Consider the following 16,372-nt stretch of genomic DNA (forward strand, 5'->3'; position numbering starts at 1 on the left):
CACTGATAGAGTTACTCGGAGGCAGTATTCCAGCTAAAGCAAACACAGCATGGAATGTAATTGAACTTATCTTTGTTACCCTCTAGTTTAGCTCTTGATGCCAAATGCAAGTGAACCTGGCTGTAAAATTCCCTCTTACGCACACCATCACCATCCCCCTGCATCCCTGTGGAAAGATCTGAAATATGCATGAAATGTAATTAGCAAAGATCCATTTTGCCGGCACAGTTTCGGCGAGTGGCTCGCTGTGGCAGGCCCGGAATGTATTCATAATAAAATGATTCTGTTAAATGTGCTGCCACTTGGTATGCAGCTCGAGTGTTGTTTGTCTCCCCACCACGTTAATGACGCTTTGCAGCCTTTGCTTATGGGAGCGCTCCCTGCATGTCAATGAGAAAATGGGCTGCTCTGGAGTGGAGATGCCACAGGGACCACAGCTCTTCTTAGAGGACAGGGAGGGCCAGCCTGTGGGTATTGTGGAGGGAGTGGAGCAATCCTTTTCATTGCCCTTGGAGCTTAGTCTGTGGCCATGATCACCCCAGGCCTGACAGTCACAGAACAGCAGGAGCCAAGCTGACAGCCAGTATCCAGCTTGTGGCCGATTAAACAATAACTCCAGCCCATCCTTCTTTCCTTTCTGCAGAAGCTTCTGCATCCACGCAGAAATGAGTAGTTCAGATGGTGTGCAACGGGAGGAAAGGCCTTTGTTAGTAATGAGTAGTGTGTCATGTCACTACTTCAAATACTCTGCTGGTTATTCTAGGAGATAAAAGTCCTTTATAAAACAATCCATTTTGAATTCCATCTGTGGGGGAAACATCCCCTAGTAAATGTTTTACTGAACTGTATGAAGGCAGCCAGTTAATTTGGCTCCCTGGTGGCCACTGAGAGATATATTTCTTTCCAGAAGAATGTTCTGCTAATGGAGATTTGCAGAGTTAAAGTGCTGAGTTTATGTGTAGATGTTATGATCCTATATTGCCTGACCATAAGATGAGCAATTTTCCATGAGGCATTCAGAAAATAGGACACAAAGAAGGTCTGGAGTCTTCCATTTGGAACATGAAGATAAAGCCAAAATAACACAAGGATATGCCAGTTATAGGCAACAACGGAATATGCACATGTGGAATATTACATGCAAAGAATCTCTGTACAAATGAGTTGGATATTGATGCCTCTTTTATTTCTGAGATCAAAAGTATAAATAATTAAATGCAATGTTAAAGTATATATAAAGTACATAGAGTTGTGTATCATCAGAAATGTTTCCTATTATCAGCTAAACTATGGAGAAACACTTTAACATTGTGTAACATTTATAATTGCAAAAAATATATATTGCAATCAAGTACAAAGGAAACAATATCACCCACAGACCCATAAGCCAGTGATAACTGATCATTTCTAAGTAGTTAGATAAAACAAATGAAACTGTTTTGAACAAGTGTCAGGTGCCAGGAACGAGGGATCAAAGATTCACATACCACAAAGTTTCTTTACCCTCATAGTTCAAGGAGATTTAGATACAGAGAATCTTCCCAGAGCTCACTGCTGGGCAGGTGCTCATTACAGGATTGTGGGGTGATATCAGGGGACCAGACACATGACTCACTCACAAAGAAACAATGGAATAGAGTCAAATGAAGAGAGGAAAAAGCAAAGTGCTATACTTGGAAAGAGGACCATTCTGCCTAGGGCTGAGTGGGTGACAGTTTAGCAGAGCCCTGAAATCTCCAGTGGGAACCTCTGAAAGGAGAGAATGAAGTAGCTCCAGACAGATGGTACAACATGACCGCCTGTTTAAGCACAAACAATGCATTTTTTTTCAGGGAGAGGGTTTATTCTGATGTGACTAGTTTGTGGGTACTTAGCAAACACTGGGAGACTTGAGACAGTGGAGGGAGCTTAGAGTCAGGTTGTGAATGCCATTCACTCAATGAACCAAGGTCTAGTCTTGGAAAAATACAGACTTGAGGTTAGAACAGCAATTCTCACAGTGTGATCTCAGATTTCTGGGGAAGTCAGACCCTTTCAAAGGGTCAAAACTATTTTCATCATAATATTCATCTATTGTCCACTTTTTCCACTCTCATTGTTTCATGAGTGCACAGTGGTGTTTCCTAGAGGCTATGTGATGATTGATGGCACAATGTGCTTTTGTATTTATGTGTTTTAACGATTTCTCAGTTTAAACTTCTAATATGGTAAATAAATATATGTGTTTATCTGTTTTTGTCTTTATCTCTATCTCTGTCTCCCAGATAAATAGAAGCTATTTGGATTCTTCTGTACTTTTTAATAGTGTAAAATCAAAAGATCAACGTTTTGAGAACGCAGAGAGAAAAGAGTTCAAATGTTTGGCAGACTACGTCCTGTGTCTAAGCTTCGGTTTATTGATTTTCACCAGTGTGTGGCTGCGTGTTGGGGGCAGGCATAGACATGATGATGGTAGCAATGGCTGTCTCTGCAGCATCGCCCTGCTGTGTCCTGCTTCTCAGAGGTAGTTCTTCTTCCTCCCAGGCAGTCAGCCCAGGCAAGTCTCCCCGGTCCCCCCAAACCTCTCAGGTTGAAGGGTGATGCTTTTAATACACCTCTTCCTTATTTACATCTTGATATTTCTTACTCTTTATTTTACCCATGTGACATATGAAAGCAGAAGTTGGAAACAGTTAGAAAGGCAGAGGGACCCCTGAATAGGGCTTTGTCTCTGGCTCCGTGAGATGAGGAAGTGGTTTTTCCTGCTCCTCCTCTTCTCTGCCACTGCAGTTCTTGCTGGTTAACATTCAGTTCTGGCACTCCTCTCTGGTCCTCTCTGCATCTGATGTCTCCAGGAACATCTTCTGCCACACCTCTCTCCCTTGCATTTCTAGTTGTTATCCAGCTAAACAGTTACCTAAATTCTCACTTTCTCTCCTCCCATGTTTGATAAAAGGGAAAGATTCTTGTCTTTCACTTTCGTATTTTCCTACAACTCCCAACACTCTTCTGAACAGCAACAAATGCTCAATTCTAGATTTGGTCGATTGTTGCTATTTCTAAATCTAAGTTCAAAAGGAACCCATGCTTTTTCAGTCTGCTGGTGCTCTTAGGTTATTTGGTTTGGTGTCTTTTTGAAATACTTTCCTTTTATCTGAATTAAATGAAAACATGACAACATGTTGTCATTTCAACACTTTGCTACACCTTATTATTATTTCATTCTATTTGGTCATCAATGAGAACTTCCCATTATTCCTATATGAAAGTGACATGGCATATTTCTGTGACTCATCTTCCTGCCTTTTGGTACCTTCACATCCTAATCTAAGAAAGTGATGTTAAGCCACACAGAGACTTTGAAAATGGATTGTGAGCTTTATTTCACTCAGCAAAGCTTACCCTCTCAGCTAGTGGCAGAACAAGTTGGGACAGGATGAGGGAGTCCTTGGAATGCACAATTTTGAAAGAATCAAAGTCACACAATATCCTGGAGGTAGTTCTAATGAACTGTCTGCATAGAATTCTTAAGTGAAGCTTTTCTTAAAAACCCACGATTGTTGGGGCACTTTAAAAATGTGTTTGTAGATATCATATAAACTGAAAAAGAGAAAATTTCTGACTTATCCTAATGATGTGCTTTTGTAAAACAGGTGATGTTTCGGTGCTTTTTACATCTGGACATAGTTAGGCTAAATGTAAATAGGCATTATCAAATCTTGACAGTGATATTCACTATTTTTCCCATTGAAATAATTTACTTTTTGTAAAACAATACTTTCTTATTACAAGAAATTAAAATAATGCTGTAAAGTTCAAATAAGGAACTAAATATTGCTGAAATATCATCAACATGTTCTAAATACCTCTCTGTGCATAGACTATTTCACCTGAATATGGTTCTATAACCTACATTTTACCCTATGACATATTGGAATTAATTCCTTGTTTCTAATGTAGATGTCCTTCATCATTTAAAAAAAGCAGCACAGAGTCCCACTGTATGTGTATCATAATTTACTGATGCATTTGCCTTAATGAGCATTTTGCTATTATGAATTTCTTTATGCATAAATATATTCACACTCATGACTTTATCTCTCTAAGGCAAAATCTTAAGAATGAATTTCAAAGTTAAAATATATGTATATGAGATAATTTGGTACACAAATTGCCTCCTGAATCTTACTATGTTACCCAATCTTTAAGAGTAAACACATTATTCATATAAAGAGACATGTCAGACAGCAAATGCCTGGCAGCCTCTGGCAGGACTCCTACAATCTCTGACATTGTTCCTGTTATTCACCAGGAAATGTTGTCTTTGAAAATTTGAAGATTAGACCTTCTTTACTTTACTCAGACTAGTGTCTGTTTCTTGAGGACCAACTCTTACAAGAAACATGATGTCAATCATTCATTTAAAATGGGGTTAAGGTATAATTTTTTAGTGACAGTGCATCTCCTGTCCTTTTTTCTACATGCGATTTTGGGGGAATTGTGATGTTTGAGAGTCTAACCAATTCAATACATAGTTCCTATGGGAATTGTAAAATCTGAGTAGAGGGAAGTGGACAAGCTTGAGGGAAATTTATCTCCACTTTACAAGACATTATGCCTCTTTGTGCTTGTATTTAGGGCAAAATCAATGAGTTTCTCCTTGATAAGTAGATAAACACAGATGAAAACTTTCTCCTTGCCTGCTTACTGCTGGGCTCCAAGTGACTTGTGTTAATGTGGCTTTTCTTCACTGGTCAGATTAAGGTTGTACTTGGTTACATGTCAATACTGAGGCTATGAGCTCTAGTCACTTGTTGAAGACATGGGAAATGCCTTAGTGTTAAGGGTAAAACTCCCCTGGTGTTCCAGTGGTTAACACTTCATGCTTCCACTGTAGGGGACCCAGGTTCGATCCCTGGTTGGGGAACTAATATTCTGCTTGCCAACATATATACACACTTACATGCGTGTGTGTGTACATATACATACATGTTTATTTAAAAGTGATTGCTTGGAAGGAATACCACATTTCAGTGTTACAAAACTCAAAAAGACAAAGGGTATACAGTAAAAATTTCCTTTTATCACTGTTTCTATCTACCAGTTTCCTTTGCTTGTAAGCAACTAGTTCATGAGATCCATGAGCACCCTTTAAGAGCTGTTGTATTCATACACAAGTAAATACATATTTGTTGTAAAAAATATGTATACTCACTTTTAAATAGATGTGTATAATAATTCTTAATATTTAAGAATGTTAATTATGTGGTTTTACAAAACAGTTGTATGTTATATGCACAGCAACACTGCTCTGTACTTTGATTTTCCACCCAACAATACAGCCTAATGATCATTTTATTTATCTCATTACCCAGAATATCCTCTTTATTTTTGACAGCTGCATGGTATCTATTTAATGTGAGTGACAAATGTTGAAAAGTAGAGACATTACTTTGCCAACAAAAGTCTGTCTGGCCAAAGCTATGGTTTTTCCAGTAGTCATGTATGGATGTGAGAGTTGGACTATAAAGAAAGCTGAGTGCTAAAAAATTGATGCTTTTGAACTGTGGTGTTGGAGAAGACTCTTGAGAGTCCCTTGGACTGCAAGGAGATCCAACCAGTCCATCCTAAAGGAAATCAGTCCTGAATACTCATTGGAAAGACTGATGCTGAAGCTGAAACTCCAATACTTTGGCTACCTAATGTGACGAATTGACTCATTTGAAAAGACCCTGATGGTGGGAAAGATTGAAGGCGGGAGGAGAAGGGAAGACAGAGGATGAGATGGGTGGATGACAGCACTGACTCGATGAACATGAGTTTAAGTAAGATCTGGGGGTTGGTGATGGAGAGAGAAGCCTGGTGTGCTGCAATCCACGGTTTGCAAAAAGTTGGACATGACTGAGTGACTGAACTGAACTGATGGGACCAGATGCCATGATCTTTGTTCTTTGAGTGTTGAGTTTTAAGCCACCTTTTTCACTCTTACTTTCATCAAGAGGTTCTTTAGTTCCTCTTCGCTTTCTGCCATAAGGGTGGTGTCATCTGTATATCTGAGGTTATTGAGATTTCTCCCAGCAATCTTGATTTCAGCTTGTGTGTCATCCAGTCTGACATTTTGCATGGTGTACTCTGCAAGTAAGTTAAATACGCAGGATGACAACATACAGCCTTGACGTACTCCTTTCCCAATTTGGAACCAGTCTGTTGTTCCATGGATGTTCCAGTTCTAACTGTTGCTTGTTGGTTTGCATACAGGTTTTTCAGGAGGTAGGTAAGGTGGTCTGGTATTCCCGTCTCTTTAAGAATTTTCCACAGTCTGTTGTGATCCACACAGTCAAAGACTTTAGTGTTGTCGGTGAAGCAAATGTTTTTCTTGAATTCTCTTGCTTTTTCTATGATCCATTTGATGTTGCCAATTTGATCTCTGGTTCCTTTGCCTTTTCTAAATCCAGCTTGAACATCTGGAATTTTTTGGCTCACTGTTGAAGCTTAACTTGGAGAATTTTGAGCATTACTTTGCTAGCGTGTGAGATGAGTGCAATTGTGCAGTAGTTTGAACATTGTTTGACATTGTCTGTCTTTGGGATTAGAATGAAGACTGACCTTTTCCAGTCCTGGGCTACTGCTGAATTTTCCCAATTGCTGGCATGTTGAGTGCAGCCCTTTAACAGCATCATCTTTTAGGATTTGAAATAGCTCAACTGGAATTCCATCACCTCAACTAGCTTTGTTGTAGTGATGCTTCCTAATGCCCACCTGAGTTCACACTTCAGGATGTCTGGCTCTAGGTGAGTAATCACACCATCGTGATTATCTGAGTCATGAAGATCATTTTTGTATAGTTCTTCTGTGTATTCTTGCCATCTCCTCTTAATATCATCTGCTTCTGTTAGGTCCATACTGTTTCTTTCCTTTATTGTGCCCATGTTTGCATGAAATGTTTCTCTGGAATCGCCAATTTTTTTGGAGAGATCTCTAGTTTTTCCCGTTCTGTTGTTTTCCTGTATTTCTTTGCACTGATCACTGAGGAAGGCTTTCTTATCTCTCTTTGCTATTCTTTGGAACTCTGCATTCAGATGCATCTAGCCTTCCTTTTCTCCTTTGTCTTTCACTTCTTTTCTCAGCTATTTGTAAGGCCTCCTCAGGCAGCCATTTTGCCTTTTTTTTTCATTTATTTTTCTTGGGGATGGTCTGATCACAGCCTTGTGTACATTGTTACTAAACTCTGTCCTTACTTCTTCAGTACTCTGTCTATCAGATCTACTCCCTTGAATCTATTTGTTACTTCCACTGAATAATTGTAAGGGATTTGATTTAGGTTTACTTGAATGGCCTAATGGTTTTCCCTTTTTTCTTCAATTTAAGTCTGAATTTTGCAATAAGGAGTTCATGATCTGAGCCACAGTCAGCTCCTGGTCTTGTTTTGCTGACTGTGTACAGCTTCTCCATCTTTGGCTGCAAAGAATATAATCAATCTGATTTCGGTGTTGACCATCTGGTGATGTCCACGTGTAGAGTTGTCTCCTGTGTTGTTGGAAGACTGTGTTTGCTGTGATGTGTGCTTTCTCTTGGCAAAACTCTGTTAGCCTTTGCCCTGCTTCATTTTGTATTCCAAGGCCAAACTTGCCTGTTACTCCTGGTATCTCTTGACTTCCTACTTTCTCATTCCAGTCCCCTATGATGAAAAGGACATCTTTTTTTTTTTTTTTTTTGGTGTTAATTCTAGAAGGTCTTGTAGGTCTTCATAGAACCGTTCAGCTTCTTAAGCATCAGTAGTTGATGCATAGACCTGGATCACTATGATATTGAATGGTTTACCTTTGAAACAAACAGAGATCATTTTGTCATTTTTGAGATTGCATCCACGTACTGCATTTCAGACTCTTTTGTTGACTATGAGGGTACTCCATTTCTTCTAAGGGGTTCTTACCCACAACAGTAGATGTAATGGTGATCTGAATTAAATTCACCCATTCTGGTGAATGATATGATTATATTGCATTAATTTTATGATAATATTGCATTGATATGATAGTTTGCATTAATATTCAGAAGTTGAACTAATCAAATGCTTCTTACACTTTGTTGGATTTGAAATTATTTTGTTGAGTACTTTTGCCACTATGTTCATGAGGATATAAATACTTTTCTCTACTTGTATGTCTTTGATTTTGGTAATGCTGGTCTCATAAAATGAGCTTGGAAGTATTTCCTCTACTTCTTTTCCCTGAATAAGATTGTATAGAGTTGGCATAATTCCTTCCTTAAGTGTTTGGTAAAACTCAACATCTGCTGCTTTCTGTTTTGGAAGACTATTAGCTATTGATATAATTTATTTAATATTCGGTGAACTCTGGGAGTTGGTGATGGACAGGGAGGCCTGGCGTGCTGCGATTCATGGGGTCGCAAAGAGTCGGACACAACTGAGCAACTGAACTGAACTGATGGGCCTATTCAGACTCCTTCTTGTGTGAGTTTGGACAGATTATGTCATTCAACAAATCAGCCCATTTTATCTAGGTTATCAGCTTTGTAAGCACAGAATTGTTTAGCATACCTCTATAATCTCTTTAATGTGTATGGGGTCTTGGGTGATGTTCTCTCTCTGATTTCTGATGTTGGCAATGTGCATCTTTTGTCTTTTTTTTTTTTTTTTTACTTAGCCTGGATATATCATCAAATTTTAAATTTTTTTCTAAGAACAAGCTTTTGGTTTCATTAATTTTAATGATTTTTTATTTTTAATTTCATTGATTTCTATTCTAATTTTATTTTTCTTTTCTCCTGCTTATTTATATTGTATTAACTCTTTTTTTTCCTACTTTTGTGAAGTAGAATTTTAGATGATTGATTTTAGATCTTTCCCCCGCCCAGTACATGTATGTAGTGCCATAATTTTTCTTCAAAGCACTGCTTTCTCTGACCTGGGACTTAGAAGAAAATCTCATAAATTTTGATAAGGTATATTTTCATTTTCATTTAGTTAAAAATATTTCAAAATTTCTATTGATGTTTCTTCTTTAATCCATGCTTTATTTGAAATATGTTGTTTAGTCTCCAAGTGTTTGGGGGTTTTCCAGTTATCTTTCTGTATATGTTCTGAGTTTAATTTTATTGTGATCTATGATGAGACACTGTATGATTTTTATTCTTTTAAATTTGTTAAGGGGTGTTTTATGACCCCAAATGTGTTCTATCTTGGTCAATTTTCCATGAGCGCTTGAGAAAAATGTGTGTTTTGCTGCTGTTGGGTGAGGTGGTCCATAGATGTCAATTATATTCAGTTGATTGATGGTGTTGTTGAGTTCAACTACATCTTTACTGGTTTTTTGCCTAGAATGGTTCTTTCCATTTCTGATAGAGGGATGCTGAAGTCTCCTACTATAACAGTGGGTTCATGTATTTCTCCTTGTAATTCTACAAGTTTTGCCTCACATAGTTTGACAAAGGTTTTAGTCATATACACGTTGGTGATTGTTATGTTTTCTTGGAAAATTAACCTTTGTCCTTATGAAATGCCCTGCTTTATTCTTAATAACTTTCCCTGCTCTGAAGCCTGAACATGAAGTGAAAGTCATTCAGTCGTGTCTGACTCTTTGAGACCCCATGAACTGTAACCCATCAGGCTCCTCTGTCCATGGTATTTCACAGGCAAGAATACTGGAGCGGGTTGCTGTTTCCTCCTCCAGGGCATCTTCCCAACCCAAGACTGAACCCCAGACTCTTGCATTGCAGGCAGATTCTTTACCATCTGAGCCACCAGGGAAGCCCAGTTTAGAGCCTTCAGAGGACAAAGGCTCTGAAGTCTGATTTTTCTGAAATTAATACAACTACTTCTGCTTTATTTTGCTTAATGTGAGTATGAGATACCTTTCTTTATCCTGATCTGTAACCTCAAAATAATACTTGTAAACTTGTGGGAGAGCTCCCTATGACCAGCTACTCAGAATTTTTGACTCTCAGACTTGTCCACTTTGAGCTTCCAGCAATCCATCAGTTACAGTTCTGATTTTCTTCTCTCAGCTTCCTTCCCCAGGGAGTTTTTGGTTCATGAGTTTCTGCTCTGGTAGGTTGTGATTTTCTCGATCTGCTTGTTGGTCTCTCCAATTTGGAGAGCAAAGATCTGCCCTATGATCTCGCTTCTTGGAGTGGTCTAAGAAGAGTTGATGTTTCAGTTTGTCCAGCTTTTTACTCATTGTTAGGATGAAATAAAAACTTCCAAGCATGTGGCATCAGGACCTGCAAGTCCAATGCAATCTCAACTATTTTTGGAAGTAGTTTTTTTTCTCAGCAATTTTTCAGAAGGAAGGAGGTGGTGAGGTTTTAGACTCAGAGTTTTCCAATGATTTCTACTGAGCAAGTAATTTAATTTCTTTAAGCAAAGTTTTATTATCTATAAAATAAGAATTTATAATACCTCCCGTGTAGATTTTCTTTAAAGGACAAAGGCTATTGTGTATAAAGATACACAGAACAAAGCAGGAGTAAAAGCTAAATAAAGACTAGCCAAAAAGGGGAAGTGATGCTTTTCTGACTTCATACCCTAATCCCTGTGTGTGCCTGGTCGTTTGGGGAGTATTTTGAACACCTGAATAATGAGCACAGATGGTCCCAGCCCGTGGCCCGTCTCCTGATTTACATTGCTTAAGCCTTGCTGGCCTCCTTGCTAGTCCTTGAACATGCTAAAGACACTCTGTCTCGGGGCTTTTGCATTGCTGTTTACTTTGCCTGGAACTCTCTTCACCCAGGTATCTGTATGGCTCCCTCCTTCACCTTAGTCATATCTTTCTTCAAATAATTCCTCAGGGAAACCTCCCTTAGCCTCCCAAGTTTGTACCCACTCCCAGTGATCTCTGCCTTCTTCTTGGTTATAGTTTTCTCCATAATGTTTTTCACTGTGAAATATTGTGTGTGTATGTGTGTGTGTGTGGGCACATGTGTGTGTATGTATGCATGCCTTTTTTGTCTTTCAGTTGCATCGCTTCCAATCTTCCTCCACTAAATATAAGGGCAGGAATTTTTCACTGTTGAATCACCAGTGCCTAGACCTTGTGCCTTGCATACTGTTGTTATTGTTTACTCACTAAGTTGCATCTGACTCTTTTGTGACCCTGTAGACTGTAGCCCATAGACAGAGGAGCCTGGCAGGCTACAGTCCATGGGGTCACAAGAGTAGGACACTACTTAGCGACTAAACCACCACCATCAGACAAGAATATTGGAGTGGGCTGCCATTTCCTTCTCCAGGAGATCTTCCTGACCTAGGGATCAAACCTGCATCTCCTGCATTGGCAGGATGATTCTTTGCTACTAAGCCACCAGAGAAGCCCTTGCATATTGTGGGGGTTCAGTAAACTCAAGGAATGAATCTAAAAAGTCCAATTATAAATTCATCTAGAAAGAGGTGATACCTGACAAATAAGATTTATAAATGGAGAATGACGTCCTTAAAATATTTGCATTCTTTGTCTGTACCAGTCCTCTGAGATATTATTATTCTTCTCACCTCACTACTTACTGAGTTGTAACTTCTAGAGATTTGATGCAAAACAGAAATAAAAGAGGTAACCTGCTTTATATTATGGAACTATAAACAGCACTGACTTAAAAAAAAATAAAATTATGAACAGCAATTCAATCAAATGTCCTGATCCCTTGGTAGGCAAGCAACACCTGCCACTGCAATTCTGTAATTTTTGATTCTTCTTGCCTAGACCTAGAAATTGAGATGCATATAAAATAGAACAGAAGTTCTTATTGTTGTTGAAATAGCAAGAAGACATTCAGGGGGCATGGATAGCGCCTCCCATCTCTTACAATTTTCTGATTGACTGTGACAGCTTCAGATGAAAGAGACAAAAAGACCTCTATATTCCTAAACAGCGATTAACTCAGGTACATAAGGTGGAGCATTTCTCCATCGGAATGATGTGCTCACAAGGTCCATTTGCACTGAAGTGTAGTTATTAAGACCATGCTATTTTCTGCTCTGCAGATGCCAAAGCTCGGTCCTTAACGGTTTAGGTCTCATCTGATGAGAAGCAGTCAGGAGTAAACTGAAAACTTAAAGGGACTTGATATCATCAAAATGTGGCATCTAAATGTGATGCCAATACTTATTTCTGGGTTTTATCACTGATAAAAACATTTTGCTATAAATACCATCTTCACAGTCTGATAGTCAAACCTCTTCATCTGCCAAGTAATGTGAAACACACTTCTCTCTCACTAGACTTTGAATGTCTTTTCACTTGTCTTGTTATTCTTGTATTCTGATATTGTCATAGTGAGAGTAGATTCTGGTTAATACTGGGTGTGTGTTTGTGACATAGTCAGTCCTTGTATTTCAACACATGGTTTTCCTGAAGACTGCGCCTTAAGGCAGATTGCTATAGAATGAAATCTGACTGGCTGTACACTGTTGTCATTATTGATTCAGATTTCATGAGAAATTGTGAAATGAGTAGAGAAAGGTGCTGAAAAGTGATGAATGGTATGTTGGGCCTCAGCCAGTTAAGGCAGAGGAAGGGGAGTATAAAGCAGCAAAAAGCGAACGTTCCTAACTCCTGATTAAACGTCTGCATTAGATAAAAGCAGTGGGTGGATGATGAGATGCTTTGCAATATGAACGAGGCCAGTCTTGAACAAGTAAGCACATCTTTCTTTGAACATAGTTTACTTTCTTTTTCTTTTTTATTGTTTCTGTCAAAGGATATTTTTTAGTGCTGAAATGCTTAGCATATAATAGATCAATGAATATTTTTGAATAGATGGTTCCCAGGTGGCTCAGTGGTATAGTATCTGCCTATCAAACAGAAGATGCAGGTTCTATCCCTGGGTTGGGAAGATCCCCTGAAGTAGGAAATGACAACCCACTCCAGTATTCTTGCCTGAGAAATCCTATGGAGAGTGGAGCCTGGTGGGTTGCAGCCCATGGCGTCTCAAAAGAGTCAGATATGACTTAGCAACTAAACAACAACAAAAAATTCCATAACCTTTCTTCAAAGATCACTATCAAAAATTTCCCTTGAGGGGACATAAATAGTATACCTAAGGCTGATTCATGTTGATGTTTAACAGAAAATAACAAAATTCTATAAAGCAATTATCCATCAACTAAAAATATATATAAATTTTAAAAAAGAATAAGGGCAATTAATTAAACATTTTTTCACTCGTTTGGAGTATTATGTTTTCATGACTTTGTCTTTAATGAATACAATCCAAAGTCTTAAGCAATTATGTGCAAAATCTTGTGTGACATAATTTTAAATTTCAAGGTTCATCTAAAAGGCTGGTTTCTCAAATGTAACTGTCTGCATTCATTCTCATGGCTGGAAGAAACCAAGTCATTAAATATTTTTATTAAATTGGTTTGGATATGAAAAGTGACATTAATTCAAATAAGAGGTCAGGTTATTAAGCTTAAATGGAATAGTAATACTAGCTAACTTTTATGAAGTATTTATTGTATGCTATATACTGCACTAAGTGCTTTACAAGTATCTGCTTACTTAAACCTCTTAAAAACGGTTTGAGGGATAACTATGAATCTCTCTGGTTTATAGGTGAGGAAACTGAAGCTTATAGAGATTAAGTAATGAATCCAAGTTTAGACACTGACATTTAAACTCAAACATACTGGCTCCAGGCCCAGTACTTAACCACCATGCATATTGCACAAACAAAAGCGGATAGAAACACAGTTACATGGAATGATAACTAAAGTGTTACATCATATTATTATGAAGATCCAGGTCATTTGCTCTAGAAGTTACACTCTAGGGTATGTGGCAGCCTGGATGGGAAGGTAGTTTGGGGGAGGATGGATACATGTTTATGTATGATTGAGTCCCTTCACTATGCACCTGAAATTGTCACATGATTGCTAATCAGCTAAATACCCTGATACAAAATAAGGTTAAAAAAAAAAAAAAAGAGTTTGTATAAATTGGGTAAGTATGGATGTTCAGTTCAGTTCAGTTCAGTCGCTCAGTCATGTCCAACTCTTTCTGACCCCATGAATTGCAGCACGCCAGGCCTCCCTGTCCATCACCAACTCCCAGAGTTCACCCAAACTCATGTCCATTGTGTCGGTGATGCCATCCAGCCATCTCATCCTCTGTCGTCCCCTTCTCCTCCTGCCCCCAATCCCTGCCAGCATCAGAGTCTTTTCCAATGAGTCAGCTGTTCGCATAAGGTGGCCAAAGTATTGGAGTTTCAGCTTTAGCATCAGTCCCTCCAATTAACACCCAGGACTGGTCTCCTTTAGGATGGACTGGTTGGATCTCCTTGCAGTCCAAGGGACTCTCAAGAGTCATCTCCAACACCACAGTTCAAAAGCATCAATTCTTTGGCGCTCAGCTTTCTTCATAGTCCAACTCTCACATCCACACATGACCACTGGAAAAACCATAGCCTTGACTAGATGGACCTTTGTTGGCAAAGTAATGTCTCTGCTTTTGAATATGCTATCTAAGTTGGTCATAACTTTCCTTCCAAGGAGTAAGCGTCTTTTAATTTCATGGCTGCTATCACTCTGCAGTGATTTTGGAGCCCCAAAAAACAAAGTTTGACACTGTTTCCACTGCTTCCCCATCTACTTCCCATGAAGTGATGGGACCAGATGCCATGATCTTCATTTTCTGAATGTTAAGCTTTAAGAAAACTTTTTCACTCTCCTCTTTCACTTTCATCAAGAGGCTTTTGAGTTCCTCTTCAATTTTTGCTGTAAGGGTGGTGTCATCAGCATATCTGAGGTTATTGATATTTCTCCTGGCAATCTTGATTCCAGGTTGTGCTTTTCCAGCCCAGCGTTTCTCATGATGTACTCTGCATAGAAGTTAAATAAGCAGGGTGACAATATACAGCCTTGACGTACTCCTTTTCCTATTTGGAACCAGCCTGTTGTTCCATGTCCAGTTCTAATTGTTGCTTCCTGATGTGCATACAGATTTCTCAAGAGGCAGATCAGGTGGTCTGGTATTCCCATCTCTTTCAGAATTTTCCACAGTTTGTGGTGATCCGCACAGCAAAGGCTTTGGCATAGTCAATAAAGCAGAAATAGATGTTTTTCTGGAACTCTCTTGCTTTTTCCATGATCCAGCAGATGTTGGCAATTTGATCTCTGGTTCCTCTGCCTTTTCTAAAACCAGCTTGAACATCTGGAAGTTCATGGTTCAAGTATTGCTGAAGCCTGGTTTGGAGAATTTTGAGCATTACTTTACTAGCTTGTGAGATGAGTGCAATTGTGCAGTAGTTTGAGAGTTCTTTGGCATTGCCTTTCTTTGGGATTGGAATAAAAACTGCCCTTTTCCAGTCCTGTGGCCACTGCTGAGTTTTCCAAATTTGCTGGCATATTGAGTGCAGCACTTTCACAGCATCATCTTTCAGGATTTGAAAGAGCTCAACTGGAATTCCATCACCTCCACTAGCTTTGTTCATAGTGATGCTTTCTAAGGCCCACTTGACTTCACATTCCAGGATATCTGGCTCTAGGTGAGTGATCACACCATCGTCATATTCTGGGTCATGAGGCTCTTTTTTGTACAGTTCTCCTGTGTATTCTTGCCACCTCTTCTTAATATCTTCTGCTTCTGTTAGGTCCATACCATTTCTGTCCTTTATTGATGCCATCTTTGCATGAAATGTTCCCTTGGTATCTCTGATTTTCTTGAAGAGATCTCTAGTCTTTCCCATTCTGTTGTTTTCCTCTATTTCTTTGCACTGATCGCTGAGGAAGGCTTTCCTATCTCTCCTTGCTGTTCTTTGGAACTCTGCATTCAGATGCTCATATCTTTCCTTTTCTCCTTTGCTTTTCACTTCTCTTCTTTTCACAGTTATTTGTAAGGCCTCCTCAGACAGCCATTTTCCTTTTTTGCATTTCTTTTCCATGGGGATGGTCTTGCTCCCTGTCTCTTGTACAATGTCATAAACCTCCGTCCATAGTTCATCAGCCACTCTGTCTATCAGATCTAGTCCCTTAAATCTATTTCTCATTTCAACTTTGTAATCATAAGGGATTTGATTTAGGTCATATCCGAATGACCTAAATCTAGTGGTTTTCCCTACTTTCTTTAATTTAAGTCTGAATTTTGCAATAAGGATTTCATGATCTGAGCCACAGTCAGCTCCCAGTCTTGTTTTTGTTGACTGTATAGAGCTTCTCCATCCTTGGCTGCAAAGAATATAATCAATCTGATTTCAGTGTTGACCATCTGGTGATGTCCATGTGTAGAGTCTTCTCTTGTGTTGTTGTGCTGACAGAATGTGGTCCACTGGAGAAGGGAATGGCAAACCACTTCAGTATTCTTGCCTTGAGAACCCCATGAACAGTATGAAAAGGCAAAATGATAGGATACTGAAAGAGGGACTTCCCGGGTCAGTAGGT

At 39.0% G+C, this 16,372-nt stretch overlaps 1 protein-coding gene across 1 annotated transcript in view; it reads left to right on the forward strand.

Moving 5' to 3' along the window:
- WDR49 (WD repeat domain 49) overlaps positions 1–16,372 on the forward strand; it is a 171,909-nt gene that overhangs the window by 82,914 nt on the left and 72,623 nt on the right. The gene's annotated exons all lie outside the window — the stretch shown is intronic.

The sequence above is a fragment of the Bos taurus genome, chromosome 1, assembly GCF_002263795.3.
Source record: "Bos taurus isolate L1 Dominette 01449 registration number 42190680 breed Hereford chromosome 1, ARS-UCD2.0, whole genome shotgun sequence".
Lineage (NCBI taxonomy): Eukaryota > Metazoa > Chordata > Mammalia > Artiodactyla > Bovidae > Bos > Bos taurus.